At 39.9% G+C, this 19,698-nt stretch overlaps 1 protein-coding gene and 1 long non-coding RNA gene across 5 annotated transcripts in view; one reads left to right on the forward strand and one right to left on the reverse strand.

The window, feature by feature from the left end:
* Positions 1 to 4,319: 4,319 nt before the first annotated feature.
* Positions 4,320 to 17,706, reverse strand: LOC119498781. The gene is made up of 4 exons (XR_005209185.1): positions 17,693 to 17,706; positions 10,651 to 10,662; positions 8,073 to 8,077; positions 4,320 to 4,501 (listed from the first exon to the last, which is right to left on the reverse strand). It is a non-coding gene; the product is annotated as an uncharacterized LOC119498781 (long non-coding RNA).
* LOC119498779 (disks large-associated protein 1-like) overlaps positions 7,369 to 19,698 on the forward strand; it is a 106,302-nt gene continuing 93,972 nt past the window's right edge. For 3 of the 4 annotated variants that reach the window (XM_037787832.1, XM_037787834.1, XM_037787835.1), the window contains exon 1: positions 7,369 to 7,602. The gene's annotated coding sequence lies outside the window, so the exon portion shown is untranslated. Of the gene's footprint in view, positions 7,603 to 8,203; positions 8,604 to 19,698 lie in introns of those variants that run through there. The other variant, XM_037787833.1, reaches the window with a different exon arrangement.

Here is a 19,698-nt window from a genome sequence, read left to right on the forward strand (position 1 = left end):
ATCAGTTGAGGAAATACCAAACACCGCCCATCAGCCAGAGCACAGCCAATAGGAACGATCTCTCTCTGAAATGACCTGTGTCTCCTGTCACCTGTCACGGGCTAGATTTTTTAAGGTCTGAAAACAGAGCCATGAGGAGGGGCAGAAGTCTAGTTTTCTCTCAGAACACTTGAATATAATATATGCTGAACATATGCTGAAAGGTTATTATGGAATTTTAGCCCAATGATGCTAAAAAAAATTGTTGCCTACTGAAGCTTTAAAGGGATAGTAGTAGTGCTATTTATCAATCTAGATTGTTCTGGTGTGAGTTGCTGAGTGTAGTAGATGTCGGCCGTAGAGATCTCTGCCTTCTCTCCAATATAATGGACCTAAATGGCACTCGGCTTGTGGTGCTCAAAGCACCAAAAAAAAAGACATTTGAAAAACTCAACAGCAATGAAATCATCATCGTAGAAATCATGACCCGGTTGCTCAAGATAATCCACAGACCTTGTTGTGAGCAGTTTCATTTAGGAACTATTTTCTTTCTACCCTATCACCGTGCAAAAGGAAGCGTGCATGTACTCATGGACGAGAGTCAAGTCAATTCAGGTCAAGTCAATTTTATTCGTATAGCCCAAAATCACAAATTTGCTTCAGGGGGCTTTACAATCTGTATAGAATACGACACCCTCTGTCCTTTACAGTACGACCCTCTCATCGGATAAGGAAAAACTTAACCAAAAAGATCCTTTTAACAGGGAAAAATGAAAAATGTTAGTGTTAGTTAATGTTAGTTTTTCACTATAACACATTCAGATTTGAGCAGTGTGACAGTCTGGCGACCTGTCCAGGGAGTACCCCGCCTTCACCCAATGTCAGCTTGGATCGGCTCCAGCACAGGTCTAGACAGTTGAGTCCTTTGTCCTTCACACCACAGCCCTGTGATGGCCATCTTTGGACTTAGATGAACACACTAAATATGGAGAAGCAGATTTCATTTAATTTTCATTGTGCACTATATATCTGGAACAAACTCCCAGAGAACTCCAGGTCTGCTGCAGCTCTAATTTCAATACATCTGCTGCCATCTTGTGGCTCAATAAGAGACAACTGTGACACTCACTGCTTCTCATTTCTGATTATCTAACATAGGTCATACATATACTGTATATAGGTATAGTAGGCCAGGAATTAAGCTATTCTCACTTCAATCAGATAAATTTCTTGAATCAAATGTGGAAAAAGCTCTTGCTCTGGAGGCTGCTTGTCTTTGACCTGGTCTTCACAGGGTGAGCAGGGGAAACGTTTCCCTTCATCAGGAAGCCAATCTTTGATTCACCCCACCAAATACACTGTGTGTATTGAAATAGGAACCCATATGAGTGAGAAATAATGTGTCTTTTAAGTATCACTTACTAGCTTTTGCCAGGACTTTCATCCACAACTCACTGTCTTCCTCTGGCACTTGGGTCACAAGATAACAGGAGGTCAAACATGTTCTCACCCCAATTCATCACACACCGCCGCTTTGACAGGCCCCTTGATGCTTGGTGTCACGCCCCTTGGTGTCATCACGCCCCTTAGTGTCATCACGCCCCTTGGTGTCCTCACGCCCCTTGGTGTCATCACGCCCCTTGGTGTCACGCCAGATTCAGGCAACAAAACCACTATAGTTCGGTTTAGGAAAGAACTACACGGTTGGGCTTAAAACTATGTTTGAACAGTGAAAATAACACTGAACAAAATCCGAATTTCGCCTATAGGTCATCAAAAGGGCTAGAGCCAACCCTGGTTGTGCTGATTGGGATGATGTGGACCGCATGGTTGAGGAACTGGGGGTCTTGTTGTTTTCTCTCCTGTGTTTATGACTTAAAAACAGGTGAAAATAAAGGTTTTGTCAAAATAATCTTTCTAAATTCCTTAAAAACAATTTTCACCCTTGAAACAGATGGGGAAAAACGTTTTGGCAGGATATTTTTTTTAAGGATCATTTTTGAGTTTTAATTTAAACTAAAATTAAAACTCACCTGGAAGAAAACATGAATGCTTTAAAGGTCCTGACACACCAAGCCGACGGTCGGTGAGCGTCTGTCGGCCTTAGTTCTTGTCGGCTCTAGTTTGACCGTGTCAGAGTTTTTTCGGCAGATTCAGCATATTGAATCGACGGCGGAGCTCGTTTGTTGAGAGAAATCACTCTGATTGGTTGTTCAGCTTAAACTAAACAGTGCACAAAAAGAGAAACGGAAGTGAGGAAAACAAGCAAACGAGTAAAGTCAAGAGGACAAACACAGAAGGCTCATTTTTCATCTCATCTGATTATTCCAACACACAGATATTTTCACGGCGACATGAACATGTGGAATGAAGCTAAGTGGTGAGTGAGAATGGTGTGAAAATGGTCGTTAGACGTCACTTTATTTCATGTACGTATCATAACAACGGCTTGTATATCCGCCATTCTCGGTCATCCTGTTTCCCTTTTTGAATGATGAATACAGACTACCGCCGCCTGCTGGTTTGGAGAGTTATTTCCTCGTATGTGTTAACTGGCCGTCGGCTGTAGTCTTTGCGGTGTGTTCGAGAGCAACTTGTCGGTAAAGACGAATGTGACGTGAGGCGACGCAACGGTCGGCCTTCATCGCCGCTAGTTCTCTGATGTTGGGTTGGTGTGTCTGGGACCATAGTCCTATTTAGAACATGGGGTAGTGATGCTCTTCAGCCTCTTGTGGCTGAAAACAACAAATACTTCAAACGCAAATAAATCCCCCCCCCCCCAAACATTATTCTTCAGTTTCTTATGTTTTCATAGATGGAAAGGAAACTAACAAAAGTAAAATAAAAAATGATCCTGGCAAAACTTTTTTCCCACCTATTTCACAGATGAAAAAAAAAAAATCTAAGGAACTCAAACAATTAACCTGGCAAAATATTGTTTTTCATCAGTTCTTATTGTTATATATATATATTATCTATAGTGTTTCAGTTTAGATCAGACTTTTTCTGACTTGCCTCTCAGGGCTTCCGTACAGTAGATAGCAGATAAATGATGACACATCTTGTTCATACATCAAACTCATAGATGATTTAGTATTTATGACAGGTCATCTTTATTTCATTCCAGCAGTTGCTTCGGTCTTAATAAGTGGCTAACCAGTCACATAACTGATTCTGGTCTGTTGGTCTTGATTGACAGACAAAGTTTTGGATACAAGTGGCATAATGAAATAAAACAGTCATTGGGAAAATGGTGTTGTGAAATAAAAACAAGACTTTGGAAAAAGAACATCTTTAAAAAACTAAAAAAAAAACTGCTGGAATGAAAATAAAAATGCAATAAATTGTTACTGTGAAAATGTGTTGCTGAGAGACTGAAATCTAAACACGTTGTTTCATAGTTAAATATAATACTTGATGTGGGTTAATGAAGTGAACTGTTGACACGGACACGATGACTCAGTATGTGCTGTCAGATTTTAGTCGCATTGTTGGAAAAGCAGCCTTTTGTTGTCTGAAAAGCTGAGGCGGGCTGAAGAGGAGGATAACATAAGACAGGATGATCTTTCAATCAGGAGGGAACTTGGAAACTGTTGACTGGGATGTTGATTCTAGTTTTAGTATCTTTGAGATACAATCAAGAGGCTCAGGTTCAATCTGTATTGAGGTTCTGTAAGGGATCCACCATATCCTGCAGATGATCCAGATTCTAAACTGAGTCAGTGCCAATGTGAGTGTTCCCTCTTCCAGTTTGTTGTTACACATCATCTCATCTTCCCAATCAAGGCCTACTGAAACTGAAAGAGGCTGGGACACGTCATGGGGTACAACACTTGCACAGTGTAACTGGAGCTGCGATCGTGTGTTGCAATTGACTCAATTTTGGACCATTTTACTGCGCATGTGTTGCACCCCAAAGATATGATGTGTTGATGACGCGTGACCTCTCCTCTTTTCACCCCCCTTGCACATAGTGAAGTGCTAAGTGCAGTGTGAACTGTATATGTATCATTAGCACTCCCCGAGCTAAATACACCACTTTGTTTACCAACCCTGCTGTCATCATAGGATAGACCACTGCATCCTGAATGAATGGGCCATAAATGAACATGCATGAATTTTTGTGTGCTTATGTGTTTTTTTAATTAAATGAGGGTGAAATAGTGAAGGATGGTTATACTGGTTGGATTTTATATTTAAAAAATGTTAATATCAGTATTTACAATGATGCACAAAGCTCGATGAAAATTAAGTTAAATGTCGAGAGAATTTATAAAAGTGAAATGTATAAAATAAACATTATTGTAATGTTGCTGTAAGGACATTTAGTATAAGAACAAGTGATGAAAACCATACAAAATAAACATGTTACAGATTAAAGTCTTAACAACAATGTCATTTTGTGTACCTGTTTATATGTATTACATACTCTGATGGTTAAAATTGAAATTCATAGAGGTTGATTTTTATTCATTTGGGAGAGTCAAAAGTAACCGTAGTTGCAGAAACACCAAAATACAGTCTAGTGTTGAGACGTCGGGAGCATAAATCCTAAATTCTCATGAAATATTTCAATACAACATATAGGAGATCAAAGTGACCTTTATTATATAATATATGCCATGTTGTGACAATCTGGATCCCTCTTCCAGGAGCACAGATGATGCTCGGAGGATAAATCTGCCCCTTGATTCAAAGTGTGTCTGTTTCCTCTAGAAAATACTTCGGCTGAAAAGAGTGAATGCAAAGTACAGGTTGTTTTTTTGGTTTATTTTCTCCAAGTTTGGGATGAAATGACCAGTCTGCCTTCTGTACAGTATGTATTATTGGGGGTTCTCTCTTTGCAGGAGGCTACATGCACACAAATACATGCACACAAATACATGCACTGAAATGAACTAAAATTATTCCGTTTCTGGTCTTACAAGCGACATGTCAAAGAAACGTCGTTCCCTTTCTCTCCATCTCTCTCTCTCTCTCTCTCTCTCTCTCTCTCTCTCTCTCTCTCAGTGGATGAGTCGACCAGAGTGAAGACCGGCGCAGTAGCACAATTCTACTTCCGCTTTTGCTTCAAAATAAAGTCCTTATTTGCAAATATAGCATTCTGTATATGTTAGAAATTAATAATATTATTTTTGGAACAAGGCTGAATTGGTCATTGTGTGTGTTTTTTTATGTGATTTTATTTTATTCAAATGCAATTTCGTAATAATAATTCCTGCATTTTTACCTAATCTTGTCGAGTGGTGATGTATAAATGTAGTTGAATACCTTAATCATTTTACTTGATATTGTGCTTACATTGTCTATTTCTAAATTACCACAAACTAATTGACACAGCAAACCTGGAGCAGGTGGAGCACAGTAGCCTACAGTAAGTCAGTTTCAGGGTAAAATGTATAATATGTGCACTGTCCCTGACAGATACTTGCAGACAAAACTGTGTTAAAACAAATTTATAAATTATCTGCGTGGCACTTGCTTGCTAATAATAGTACTGTATATCATTAACAATAATCTTGTGTAATCACACTTCTCTTTCAATTTTATGAAGGTTTGGAGAAATCAATGTTGAAGGCGAGATATGCTGTTGGGTGTATTTACTTCAAACCACTAAATTGCACTCGGTGTCAACATATGATCTTTCATGAAACCAATCTGAAACATGTTGGTCTCCTACCTGGAGGACTGATCACGCATAACCACACCTGTGAGGACATGGGAGAGGTTTGATTTGATATATTGAACACCTTATGTGTTTATTGAGCACACAGAGGATTTAAGTTGGTTGACCAGTTTGATTTATTTGTCAATCATTCAATTCCATACTTTATTTTTGCCTTTATCAGAATACGAATCAGTTATGCTTTATTGATCCCCAGGGGGCGTTACAGTAGCTAGTAGAAATAAAGGAGTATGTAACATGTAAATTATGTACATAATGCTACAATATAAACACAACATGTGTAAAGAAGTATAAATAAAAAATGAGAAAATGAGAATGTTGTAAATATGAAATACATATACAATATTTGCTGCAGTGGGTAGAATTGGACCAAATATGTTAAAAAATAGTTATTTTTATAAAACGGTCACTATATCCTGACAGTTGTACATGAGACAGGTAATCTGAATAAAAATCATGTGTCTCTGTGTCCTCCGGTGCTCCTAATGGCATCTGCAAGATTTCACAGACCGGACCAATCAGAGCCGAGCTGGAGTCTGCCGTCTCTGAGCAGCTGTCAATCACTCGCGAACTCCAACCATACGGTCAAACTAGGCAGCATCTTGTAGTGTACTGTTTAGCTGTAAAATGAGAAAGTTTGTGACCTGGCAGCCATGTTGAAATCAGTTGAGGAAATACCAAGCCCCGCCCACCAGCCGGGTCACAAAGTTTTCTCATTTTACAGCTAAACAGTACACTACAAAATATTTCTGAAAACATTTGAGGAGAGAAATAGGCATTACAGTAACAGAATATTGATTCATATTTGATCAGTGCTGCCTAGTTTGACCGTTTGATCGAAGTTCCCGAGTGATTGACAGCTGCCTCTGTTGAATGAACAGCCAATAGGAACGTTTTCTCTCTGAAATGATCTGCGATTGGCAAAAGTCTCCCGTTACGGGCTAGTTTTTTTAAAGCCTGAAAACAGAGTCATGAGGAGGTGCAGAAGTGTAGTTTTCTCTCAGAACACTTGAATTACAATATGCTGAAAGGTTATTTTCGGAATTTTTGCTGCCATCACTTGACCACCTTCACAACACTCGCTGTATCAGAAGGGCCAAAAACATCATCAAAGACATCACTCATCCCGTATACAATCTGTTCAAGCTCCCCCCATCAGGCAGGCGCTTCAGATCAATCCACACACGCACAAACAGACGTTAAAAACACTTTTTCCCAACTGCCATAAACGTCCTGAACTCTGACATCTCCTCTGTCTGAGATGAACACGTGCAACCTGTCGGAATGGGCAATATGAATACTGTTTACGGACATGTGCAATAACATACTGTATGTTGGACACTTTGTGCAATAATCTGTCATCTGGCAAAACTGTCATCTCGCCAATATACATAATGTATTTTTTTATATTGTCCTATATTTTATATATTTTATTATTTATTATCTCTTTTTATATTGTATTATCTTTTCATTAGCACCTATGGGATTGTCACAATCTAATTTCGTTGTACTACACAATGACAATAAAGGGCTTGAATCTTGAATCTTGAATTTTTGCCCAATGATGCCAAAAACATTCCACCTACTGAAGCTTTAAGTCGTGCAATATTATAACAAATAACCACAGTGCAATACAGTCTGCTTTTATTTTCTAAAGCCTGTCTTCCGGTGTGGTTGATGCTGACTGTGTCTAACTTGTCTCAGTTCACGGACCACAGGCTTGCGCCACTTGATGCCCCCACATTCGCACACACACATACACACGCACACATACATCACACACACACACACACCCCGCACACACATACACACATTCCAGCAGTGAGTCTGTGTTCAGTGGTCGCTTTGCTCTCCAGAAACGGACGTACTCTGCTTTTTGGATTTAGCAGCCGGTGCTCCGTCTCAGCGATGGTGTGAGGAGCTGCTCCGGTATACAGGTGAGCTTTCCGTTATTAACACACCGGCGATTGATTGATTACGGGTCAGGTTGGAGACTTCTCCAGGATTCAACAAGCTTTATCAATAATACGACCTGCTGCCTGTTGACGACATGAGTCACACCGGTGAGGAGGACCACCACCGGTACCGTTATACTGCCGTCAGTAAGCTGCAGTGGAAGCTCCCACAGCCGTGCCATTATTACGCGCGTACTGTGGCAGATTCACGCTTCCAAATTTCAGGCAATTTAATGTGGCCTTTTGCTAAAAACGTAGTGAAAATATGGCGAAACATCTCCGGGTGAGAATTGGTCACAGATGTAGCTAATAAACACCTTCCTCCATCATCATCATCTCAACAAAGTTTGTGGGTTGATTGACGCGCTGACAGCTGGATGAGCAAACTGAACTGTGTGGTGACGAGAAACATTTAGTACCAAGGTGCAGATGTTGTGGTCGTGCATGGCGACAATAACTAAAAGGGGGGCTTCTTGACGGAGATCTTGAATAATCACCTCAGATCCAGCTGGGTTTTTGCGTCAGTGTAGCGTGAGTGGCCGGAAATGTGATGTGACATTCGCTCCATGTCACACAGAGAGACACCATAACAGCACAACACAACACATGCTGCAATCCATCCCCTCCTTCATCAGGTCAGACCGAGCGTGAACACGCAGACGGTGCACAGCTGGATGATGGAGGGTTGCTATGGAGGATACGGTTGCTATACCGCCACATAATTCGCCTATAACAGGGATAACATGTAAGAAGAAGAAGGCTCGTGTGATGATGATATGCTGCAGTGCTATTCAGTGGTGATGATGATGATGGTGGTGGTGGTGATGATGATGATGATGGTGATGTGCTCTCTGGATCTTCCGCCTCACTGAGAAGAAGTTGTGAGCTCAGAGGAGAGCAGCGTCAGCTTGTCGCCTGTGGCTGAGGAGGACAAGAGGACAAGCAGATCCACAGCATGTTTTCTAATTCAAGAAGACCAACTGGTAATGATGATAACTGTGTGGGCAGTGTGTCAGCTCGGAAAGGATTCATTTTGTATTATTATATTCCCATTCAACATGGATAAACAGTACATCACCTTCATTTAGTTTTTCAACAGGACAGACTTAGAGCTTCCCATATAATGTCCATTAAGAGACCCACATAGACCAGTTTTTGTCTCCTTAAGGGGGAGATAGCAGATCAGCAGTAGATGTCACATAGAAGTGATGTACATCATCTGAAAGCTGGGAAGCTGGAGATTAATTGATGAGATGCAGTTCAGCACTGTGTGTCAAGTTGTTCTAGTCATTAATCAGAAATAAACATGAATTAATTAATTAGATTAGCAGTGCTGTCGTTAGCACTGTCGCCTCACAGCAAGAGGTTCGCGGGTTCAAAACCCAGCTTGGGGTCCTTCTGTGAGGAGTTTGCATGTTCTCCCCGTGTTAGCGTGGGTTTTCTCCGGGTTCTCCGGTTTCCTCCCACAGTCCAAAGACGTGCAGGTTAGGTTCATTGTTGTTCTCTAAATTGCCTTATTTAGATGCTATTTGATTTGACTTAGATTTCTGCAACTGATGGTGATGAATTCATCAGCTATGGTGCTCCACAGCTGAGTGTCGGTAGACTGGCCCCTCTCTTCTTTGCTCCAGGATGGAGGGAATGTGATGGTGAGACAGCGCTGATTAAATATTGAGCAGCATTTGATTTAAGATTTGAGTTGGCTTACGTCTTTTACAATTGAAAGGTGCTTATATACGTATATATTTCCTCTCACATTTACTTTCTACAATCTGGCTTCAATTCACCACCTCACCATCTACGTCACCAGTTTCCCGCCTCCATAATGTGCGTACGGATGGGTCAGAGTTTCCCTAAATGTGCACACATTCTCCCGCCAAGTATGTTTTTATAGATCACAACTTTTGCGTGGGAAGTGGCAGTACGCACACTTCAGGCCCCGTTTTGTGCTTTTAAGCAACGGTTATAAATGGGACTCCTGATCTGTGAATTTTAAGACACCAAATCACTACACCGGGGTTTGTCACACAACTCTGGAAAGTTGTAGTAGCAGCTGTGGCAACTATTTTGGCGTTCATTGCAACGATCCCGATGTAAACGGTAGAAAACGACATTCATGTTACGAAGTAACCCACCAGGAATGTGCTCTTGTATTTGATTGATTACCGCAGTATTCTGCTGGGTGAAGTTGCGCTGTGTTGCACCAAAAGTTGAGCCAAATTCAACTTTTTGCTTTGATGAAATGTTATTTCAACCTTATTTCACAATTATAGGACTTCATTTTTTTTAATCTCAAAATAGATAATTTCAAATGCCACCAAACGTTTGCTTTTGTTTCACAATGGCTTTTTCCCCAATAACACTTGTATTTCAGGCCATTTTGATTAGGGATGTCACAAGAACCGATACGTTGGTACCAAGTTGATGCTAATACTCTAAAAATGTGACGGTACCTACATCAGGGCTCAAGACTAATGTCGTCAAGTCGTCCTGGGGATGATACGAAATGTGTTAGGGATACAGTAAAGTCACTATCGACGTGTCCTTATTTTTTCCCAGATAATGCTACATGGCGAACAACAAATCTATGTTGAAATCGGCAGGATGGGAGTTAGTTAATGATAGCTGTTAGCTGTTAGCTGTTAGCTGTTAGCTTTTAGCTGTTAGCTCCGTGCAGAACTGTGCTGTACCAGCTGCAGGCAGCTAACGTTAACTAGCTCTCGTACTGCCGATTTCAACACGGGAGGTGCCTTTGATTTACATTATGATATGTTCAGGCTCTATTCAGTAAAAATTATATTGGGTGAAGGTAAATTCTAACGTTATCATGATGTGTTCAAATGTAATCTTGTTAAATGTAGTTTCAGGCGAGAAACTTCAATAAATCCAGTTGTTGTTGTTTGAAGGAGATGTTTTCACAGCAATATAAATTAGATAATAGAGAGGGAATTATGACCTGTTTAACTTCCAAACATAAACCAGTATGTAAACGGTAATAAATGTGTGGATGTTAAGGTACATGGGATTTACTGTTTTACTTTTCTTTTACCATGGTATCGAGAATTGTGGCATTTCACTGACATTAGTTTCAACTACTAAATTTCTGGTATTGTAACAGCCCTACTTTTGATTTCATGATGCCACTTTTTATCTTATAATGTCACTTTTCATGACGTGTTATGTTTCTTACATGTTACCTGCATAACTCAGAAGAAGAAGATTTATCAGCTAGGGAGACATCCTACTGCATTCATTCTGTGCTTTTTAAGACAATTGCATGAATGAGAAAGCTCAGAAGAAACAGCTGGGCTCATTAATCTGCTTTCTGATCTGTTTGAGCTCCCTGGTTGCTTTTTGCTGCATTTTTTCGAGTGCAGTTTGCAGGAACAGTTTGTCTCTGACCTTCAAACTATTTCAGTACATTAGCTAGTTGATGAGACACTCATGGTGTCTGAGTGAGTTCCTGTTGGTACTTTCACAGCTCTTGGTTTTGATGTGCTGCCTAGACAACACATCTCGTGTGAACACAATGAGTAGCTTGACACTTAAAATATGACGTTACACGTTCTGTCTGAGCGGCCTGTTACTCCCCCACTCTTAGTTCCACTCCAAGTGTGATGTTCACTCATGGAATCATTTTCTGATGGAGTTTTTTGTTTCACGATTGCAGTTTCCTTCAGCCCGTCTCATTTTGGCTTTTTTCAATTATTAAACTTCCCAGAAAGCCTTTTCACAACACCCATACATCTCCTTCAGACAGCTGGGAATGGATGTACATGTAACTAATGGACAATACCTTGTGCACCCGATTTGATTATCAAGCCATTAAATAGGCATTATCAGTCACTATAAACACCATAGATATGGGTCGTTAGGGGCCAACTACACCTACTGTGTTGTAAAAATGAAAACAAAACTTGAAAGCAACACGTTCTAACATGTTGTGAAACTAAATGAAACGTTACATTTTCAACACAAACAAAAAGGTTTCTTTAGGTTTAGGCAACAAAACTACAACTTGTTTAAGTTTAGGCAACAAAACTACAACTTCTTTAGGTTTAGGCAACACAACTACAACTTGTTTAGGTTTAGACAACAGAACTACAACTTCTTCAGGTTTAGGCAACAAAACTACAACTTGTTTAGGTTTAAGCAAAAAAAAAAAAAACTTCTTTAGGTTTAGGCAACAAACCCACTTAGATGACTTTAGGGAAACACATGTTTTTTTGGCTTAAAATAACTATCTTTCAAAAGTGAAAATGAAACTTAACTCTTGTGAACACAAAGACACATGAGAAAGCACAGCAAAGTGTCACACTGACTATACTACAGCACCTGACTTCCACTTCTGCACCTGTCATAATTACTACGGTCGCTAGAGGTCACTGTCGTATTCTTTCATACCTTTTTTCGGTGCATCTACCACATGAGTAGATCATAAAACCTAATATTGGGTGTAGTAGGCCCCTACTGACCCACATCTATGGAGCTTATAGAGACTGATAACGCCTATTTAATAGCCTGACAACAGTCTAATTGACTTCCTTATGCAGGCTTGCCATGCATTATGGAAAATTGTGGATGTTTTTTTTCCCCCCCAGTACCAGTACTGAGAACAGCTGTAAAATAAGCGATAAAGAGAAAAGTTAGATGTCTGGAAAATTTACTATAAAATGTATTAAATTTATGTATGAAATGTATTCATACATTTCCTTTCTGAGAATGAACAGTCAAATTGAAAGGGCTGTGTTCAGCACAAGGTGAGGGTCAAATGGTGGTTACTGAGTCAGACGGTTTGGAATAGGCAGCATTTAGATATGTTCTGAATGGAGCACAGTGTTGTGATTTACATGGGGGCGTCCCAGGTCTCAGGTGCCTGCACTGTGTTAGATACTGAAGCTTGCTCATCGAGCAGAGCAGGACACAGTTGAAACACTGGATGACAGGTTTAACTGAAAGATAGCGAGAACACCATGAGGAGTCAATTAGATAATTCATATTTCAAACGTTTGTCACTGTTAGTGGTAGTGTTAATTGATGAGGTTGCGCGCATCAGGTAGGACAACGTTTAGTCCATTTATTTATTTGTTATCTGCCATACCTAGTTATATTATCCTCTCTTGGGGACTTTTAAAAAGCCCGTGTGTTGGATTTTAATATATCTGTCTGTCTTCTAGTGGTAGTATCAAAAATACACTGCTATACAGCAATGACCTCCTCTTCACCCTTCACTCTTAAACCCACAGTGCAGCGGTTCCCAAACTGCAGGGTGGGCCCCCATAGGGTGTGTGCAGAGCTGTTGCATGGGGGGTGCACGAGACTAAATTGAAGATGAATACACTTTTTTTACAGCAGACATTTTGACTTGTCAAGTGTTATCAGCTGCCTGCATTGCAATAATTGATGGAATGGAGCCAATATTACTGTTAGTTCTACATGTGCGTTACCTGAGATGACGAGTCAAAATGTCCACTATGTCAAAGGTTCCTTTGGGAACGATTAAGAAAAGAGTACTCTGATGCTGCAAGGTTTTCACAATCTGGAATATTGCCAAACAGGTGCTTTTGCTTTTTGCTTTGACACCAAATCCTCCGCCATCGTCTTCTCTGTCAACTCTCTCTCTCGTCCCGTGTGTGAAGTCTGACTCTTGCTACTCTGAGCTGAGACTCCGTACGGAGCAGACACTTTCACTTTCAGTTTGTATCGTCCATCGTCCGACTATGTATCGATAACATGGCGCTGATACGTGAAAATGAACTAAATGGGTTTTATTTCTATAAAAAAGAAAAATGACAGATAGGGCGGTGGGCAAGTAATGTAATTAGTGTGTGCTCGAACACAGACTACTGCGGCAAGCTCACTCGGCCAGTTGTCTTTTTTTGGGGGTGATGTTTGCCATTTTATTTTGCTAATTTAAAGTGGAAATGAAACGTTCAACCAAGTTCAGCTGGTTTACTAAATTAATTTCCACTCTAATGAACTATTTTAAAACAAACATGACAAATGTCAGCATTTAAAAGAAAAAAGAAGATCTGCTTGATCTTTCCTGCAGCATTCGTGACAAGAGCGCTGGTATTGAAGTTCATTCAAACATACAGTGAACTCAGCTGTAGCCTATTTCTTCTATAGTTGAGCTGAAGAAACTCCCTGGCTGCTTGCCTCTCTGTTCCTCTGTAGCCACCTCCCTCACCTCCCCTGTGCATCCATGTCTTAGCTTAAGTGGGAGTATTTTGGTGTACTGTTATAAATTATGCATGACCTCTAGCTGGTCCAGCAGAAGAATTCTCTCATTTTATATTCCTGCCATACTGAAGATTGACCCCTCTCTGCACAGCCTTTGAGCTGCCCTGCTCTCTGCTACACTGGATCGTTCACCCTCCAGTTACCCCTGCTGTCTTTCATAAGGAGCATTAAAGCTACGGAGGCTTCACACATACAATTCACATCATATTCATGATGTTGGGAGTCACACCCTTATATCTTTTTCAATATAGCTGATAGACAAATGCTGTCATTTTAACAATAAATAATAAGCTGTCAAGCACCAGATAGATACAGCGTCGATAGGGCACCGTCACGATATGGCCAAAAATGTTATGACAATACGTTTTTCTAGGGATGTCAAAGGTAATGCGATAATAACACGTTAATGCAGATTTGTTTTCACGCCACTAATTTCTTTAACGTATTAACGCAACTTGCGATCAAAGGGGTCCCTTGACCTCTGACCTCCAGATATGTGAATGAAAATGGGTTCTATGGGTACCCACAAGTCTCCCCTTTACAGACATGCCCACTTTATGAAAATCACATACAGTTTGGGGCAAGTCATAGTCAAGTCAGCACACTGATACACTGACAGCTGTTGTTGCCTGTTGGGCTGCAGTTTGACATTTTATGATTTGAGCATGTTTTTTATGCTAAATGCAGTACCTGTGAGGGTTTCTGGACAATATCTGTCATTGTTTTGTGTTGTTAATTGATTTCCAGTAATAAATATTTACATACATTTGCATAAAGCAGCATATTTTCCCACTCCCATGTTGATAAGAGTATTAAATAATTGACAAATCTCCCTTTAAGGTCCATTTTGAACAGATAAAAAAATGTGTGATTAATTTGTGATTAATTGCGATTAACAATGGACAATCATGTAATTAATCATGATCCAATATTTTAATCGATTTACAGCCCTAGGTTTTTGTATTGATCGATATTGATAATTGACACAATATATATTTATTAGTAATAATAATAATAATAATAACAATGCTCAATTTACAGTTTTTTGTGACCAAATTTTGATTGGTTTAGGGGGCTTTTTTTCCCCTTTTGCATTCATTATGGAGGAGACATTATACATGAAAATCAAGTAACTGAAATGTTGTGTTGACATTGCATAACACATCTACACCTATTCACTAAGGTAATCACATATGCATTATAAATGTACATTTATAACCGATTAAAAAACGGATACAATTCTTATCGTCGGTTAACGGTTAAACGTTATTAATTATTAATATCCCTAATGGAAGTTAATTGTAACATTTTGAAAATGTCTCATTTAACATTTGGTTGTACTTAGCGCCACCCTCTCGTGTCACTTCTGGTTGCACAAAACCAAGATGGCGACAACCAAAATGCCGAACTCAAGACTTCAAAAAGGCAGTCCACAAACCAACGGGCGACGTCACGCTGACTACGTCCATTTCTAATATAGGCCTACAGTCAATGGTAAAAATGGTCAGGAATGTTCATTTACGCACAATTTTGCTATTTGCAGGATTCACACATAAGCCCGATTTTGAATTGGGTTGCAATAGTTTGTCATTTTTAGAAAGTAAAGAAAAAACGTTTGGGAAACACTGAGACACCTGGATGACTGTATTTTCTAAATTAGGCTATCTAATGCATTTTCTCAAATGCTTTGGTGTGTGTGTGTGTGTGTGTGTGTAGTGCAGGTTAACAGTGAGCTAATCCTGCTTTGAACTGTGTCATTGGAAAATTGCCTACTATAGAAAGTGGGGCAGAGTGAATCTTGGGGATAGCCCAGCCAGATGGAATCACATTGATGGATGATAGTGCATTGTGTGTGTGTGTGTGTGTGTGTGTGTGTGTGTGTATGTGTGTGAGAGAGAGAGGAGATTCCCCTATTTGTCAGCTGGTGCTTGTGTAGCCCACTGACCTTGGGGAAAAGAGGAGTATCCCATCTGAAGAGCAGCCTGTCACAGTGACTAACAGTACCCATGCACCAACACAAACATGTAAAGATATCCTCTAATACAATAAGCTCGGAGCATATTTACAACCATACTGAAATAAACCAAGTCAACAGGAAACGAGTTGTAGTGTTTCTGTATTCATATCTGCATTGGATGAGATGAGGAGGATATTTTTAAAGTGAGAGTGGTGCTGCTGATGTTTCATGCTGTTTGTGTTTCAATGAGCTCCACTGCAGTGGAGTGAAGAGACCAATAGACTGTTCAACAGGGACGACTGAGCCAGCAGCAGACAGGAGATGCAGGAAGTTTATCCTCTGGGATACTGAGGGGTGTGTGTTTGTCGGTGTGTGTGTGTGTGTGTGTGTGTGTGTGTGTGTGTATGTGTGTGTGCGTGTGTGCGTGCGTGCGTGCGTGCGTGCGTGGAAGCAGCATTCAGTTAAAGCAGACAGTCAAAGGAATTAATGCACATATTGAAGAAGAAGCTCGTAGACCATATTTATTTTAATCAAAGCAAATATTTAAATAAAAATACAATCATTTATTTCCTAATAATTTGAATTGTGTGTTTTTATGCAAATAACCGCTATAGATGACAATAACAAAGTAAAAGGAAAACATTTAGAATTTTTTAACGGTTAGAATGTAACTCAACCTGTAAGTGAAAGCAGCGCTCTGTTTATTTAAATGTGAAATTGCAATCAAAATATTTTTTCCCTAAAATCTTTGAATAATTGTGATCAATAATCGTGATCTCAATATTGATCAAAATAATCTTGATTTTCATTTAATTATATATTTAATTATTATTTAATTATATATTTAATTATATATTTAATTATTATTTAATTATATATTTAATTATTATTTAATTATATATTTAATTATATATTTAATTATATATTTAATATAATTTTATTTATAACCGTGCAGCCCTATTTCAGAGTGCACCAGATTGATGCATTTAACTTTAATATGTAGGACTACTTTTCTTCCGGGGGAGCATGCCTCTGCATCCCCCTAGAGGGTGTAAATTCCAGTATTTTCCTATATCATGCAGCCCTAATTGCTTCCACTTTGATCGCTGAAAGTTACTTTGGCGGCAACACATAAGAGCAGAGTAAGCAGGACAAGTGTGAGTGTGAAGCTGTGGCTTTTTCCTGGAGCAAACCCGGTTCATATCTAACTCACATAAGTATCAGGGGAAAAGATTTGTTTGTTAATTTTTTTTGCCAGCACTACTTGCAACACATTCGTCTACAATAGAATCAAAATCATGTTTGAAACAAAAGCAGCTCTAATCTTTTTCTCTGCTTTCATTTTCCTCCTGTTCCACCTGATGTTCTACCATTAAAAAATCAACCCAAGAGCACATGCAGAAAAGCAGGCGATTAAGTGTTATTAAGAATGTATTGGCGTGAAGGGAAAACGAGAAATTGGTCCCATAAGAACAGAGCGTCTGTGCATGTCGAGGTTGCTGGTCGAGCAGTCTGTGACAGTCAGTGTAACAGGACACAGATAAAATGTTAATCTCCTCTGGAGCAGTCAGAGAGCTGACAGAGTTGAACCATTCTGCCTTCTCAGCACACAGCATGTAACACTTCCCAGAGGACATGTTGGATTGGCAGTATAAGCTCTCCGTATGAATACAGGAACATTCAGAAACAAATCAGAACATCACAGTTTCTCACATTAAATAACATTATAAAACTAGGCCTATACACAAACGGTGTCTTTTAGCATCTGTTAGTGAAGGGAAATGAAGAAGTTTGCTTATTTGTCAGGAGGCAGAATGCAGCTTTTCCATTGTAAGCAGCTGTAGAAGTCCTGCTGGCCTAAAGTGTTAACACATCAGTGTTCTGAATCGGCGGCAGCATAGCGTAGCACCCCCCCCGCCTCCGATCCTATACCATACTGCACAACACAGGCTGCTGCTATCACCTTATCCTTAATTGTATCGCCGCCTGTTTAGACCGGATAATCAGACTTGCTGGTGAAGAGGTGTATCATTCTCAGAACTCAGAGTAAAATCAGCTCTATTGTTTCCCTCATTATAGTTTATGTGGTTGCCGTGGTCACACGGTGAGCCGCGGCGGAGTTGACATTTTCTGAGGGCAGCGGGTCAGACAGACAGTGTAAAATATTTGACTGTATGTGTACAGTAAATTACTGGCTACTAGTTGCATTACTTTCACACCCAGTAAGTTCAGTGCTTTGATGTTTGTGGTGTTATGCAACCCATCCATCCATCCATCTATCCATCCATCCAGTGTTGTCACGATACCAAAATCGTGACTTGGATACGATACGCTGTCTAAATATCTTGATGCCGATACTGAAACAATACCACGGCAAAAATCTAAAGCATCAGGAAAAATAATGGAATAATAGATGACAGAACATGGAACTTAATTTTCTTTTTTTTTATTAATTAAAAATGTTTAAAACGGAAAAAAATGTATTCATTAAAAAAAAGAAATGGTATGCAGTAATAATGCACCCATATTTACATTTCATTATTTCTAATTTCTATTTGTCTTAAAACTTATCTATGTTCATTTATTTTCATTCTGAAATGGAACAACTGTAATTTCCCCCCGCGGATCAATAAAGTGTTTTTCTGATTCTGATATCAACGTATTAAACAGCGTTTACTAAGGCTTTTCTTTTGTAAAACAGCGCCTCCGCTGGCGCATTAGTATCAATTCAGGCGGAGAGTGGTACTGCAGCACGGTAGACAACGAGAAGCTTCCAAAACAAAAACCCACAAAACGATAATAAATTCAGATGAAGCTCTATGAGAAGTTGATGAGAGAAAAGTTGCTAAAATCAGTAAGACACCACAGTAACTGTAGAAAGAGCTGTGTTGTGTTGAAGTGGTGTGAAGAGAGAGAAGAGTCACTCTCACCGGACTGATTTTCCTCTCTGTACATTTCACGTCACAGATACACACGGTAAAATAACACTTCAACACGTTATAGAGAGACACGGTAAAATGATACTCTAACATGTGCTCTTTGGTGGATTATGTGTTTGCCGAATTAGAGGAGATGCTTGGAGAGATTCAGAACAGATGGTGAATTTAATATTATCGGTACATTTGATGGGTAATTAGAGCCGTGCTGTTAATTCCTTGTTTTTTTCAATGGGGTTCTGCTGATAGACACACCAGCTCAGAGCCGCACTGTGCAGCCACTGAACGGTTCATGACCTGCTTTAATCTTCTTTTCAACTTCACTTGTTGACTTCTGGTTATCACTACAGTTTACTTTTTGACCGCTTGCTCCACCAGCAGTAAAAATCCTGCTCCTGTGGGATCCCAAACACTGTCATTCTTAAAGTATCAGCACTAATAAAACAAGGCATCGTACCATTTTTAACGGCCGGGCATCGCGATACGTTTCTAGTATCGGTATACCGTGCAATACAAGTGGCAGCAGGCTATGCAGTCCCAATGACTCTATTTCTTCTCTTGTGCTTTGACTATCACATCTCCTGTATTGTCTTTGGGGAAATCTATTGTCTGCAAACATCTGAGGTACACTCTTTAATGAAGTGGACATTCCTCTGCTGTTGTTGTGCCGTATGAAACCTTGCTGAGCTGTTTTTTTGGTTTCGGCTGAATTCACCAAACAACCACGGCAGCTCAGCTTCAGTGAGGTTCTTTCAAGTTAGTATTACGTGAATCAGATAGTGTCGGTAACGGTGTTAATCTGGGCCGTCTCCGTCACAATGTCTTCAGTCATTTCCTCTTTCTCAGGCCCCTTCAGCGTTATTCTTTACCTGTCCACCAGATGACCTCACACTTCTCCTTTCATTCCACATCCTTCCACCTGCACCTCAATCCCTCATCAGC

This window comes from Sebastes umbrosus, chromosome 12 (genome assembly GCF_015220745.1).
Source record: "Sebastes umbrosus isolate fSebUmb1 chromosome 12, fSebUmb1.pri, whole genome shotgun sequence".
In the NCBI taxonomy this organism is placed as follows: Eukaryota; Metazoa; Chordata; class Actinopteri; order Perciformes; family Sebastidae; genus Sebastes; species Sebastes umbrosus.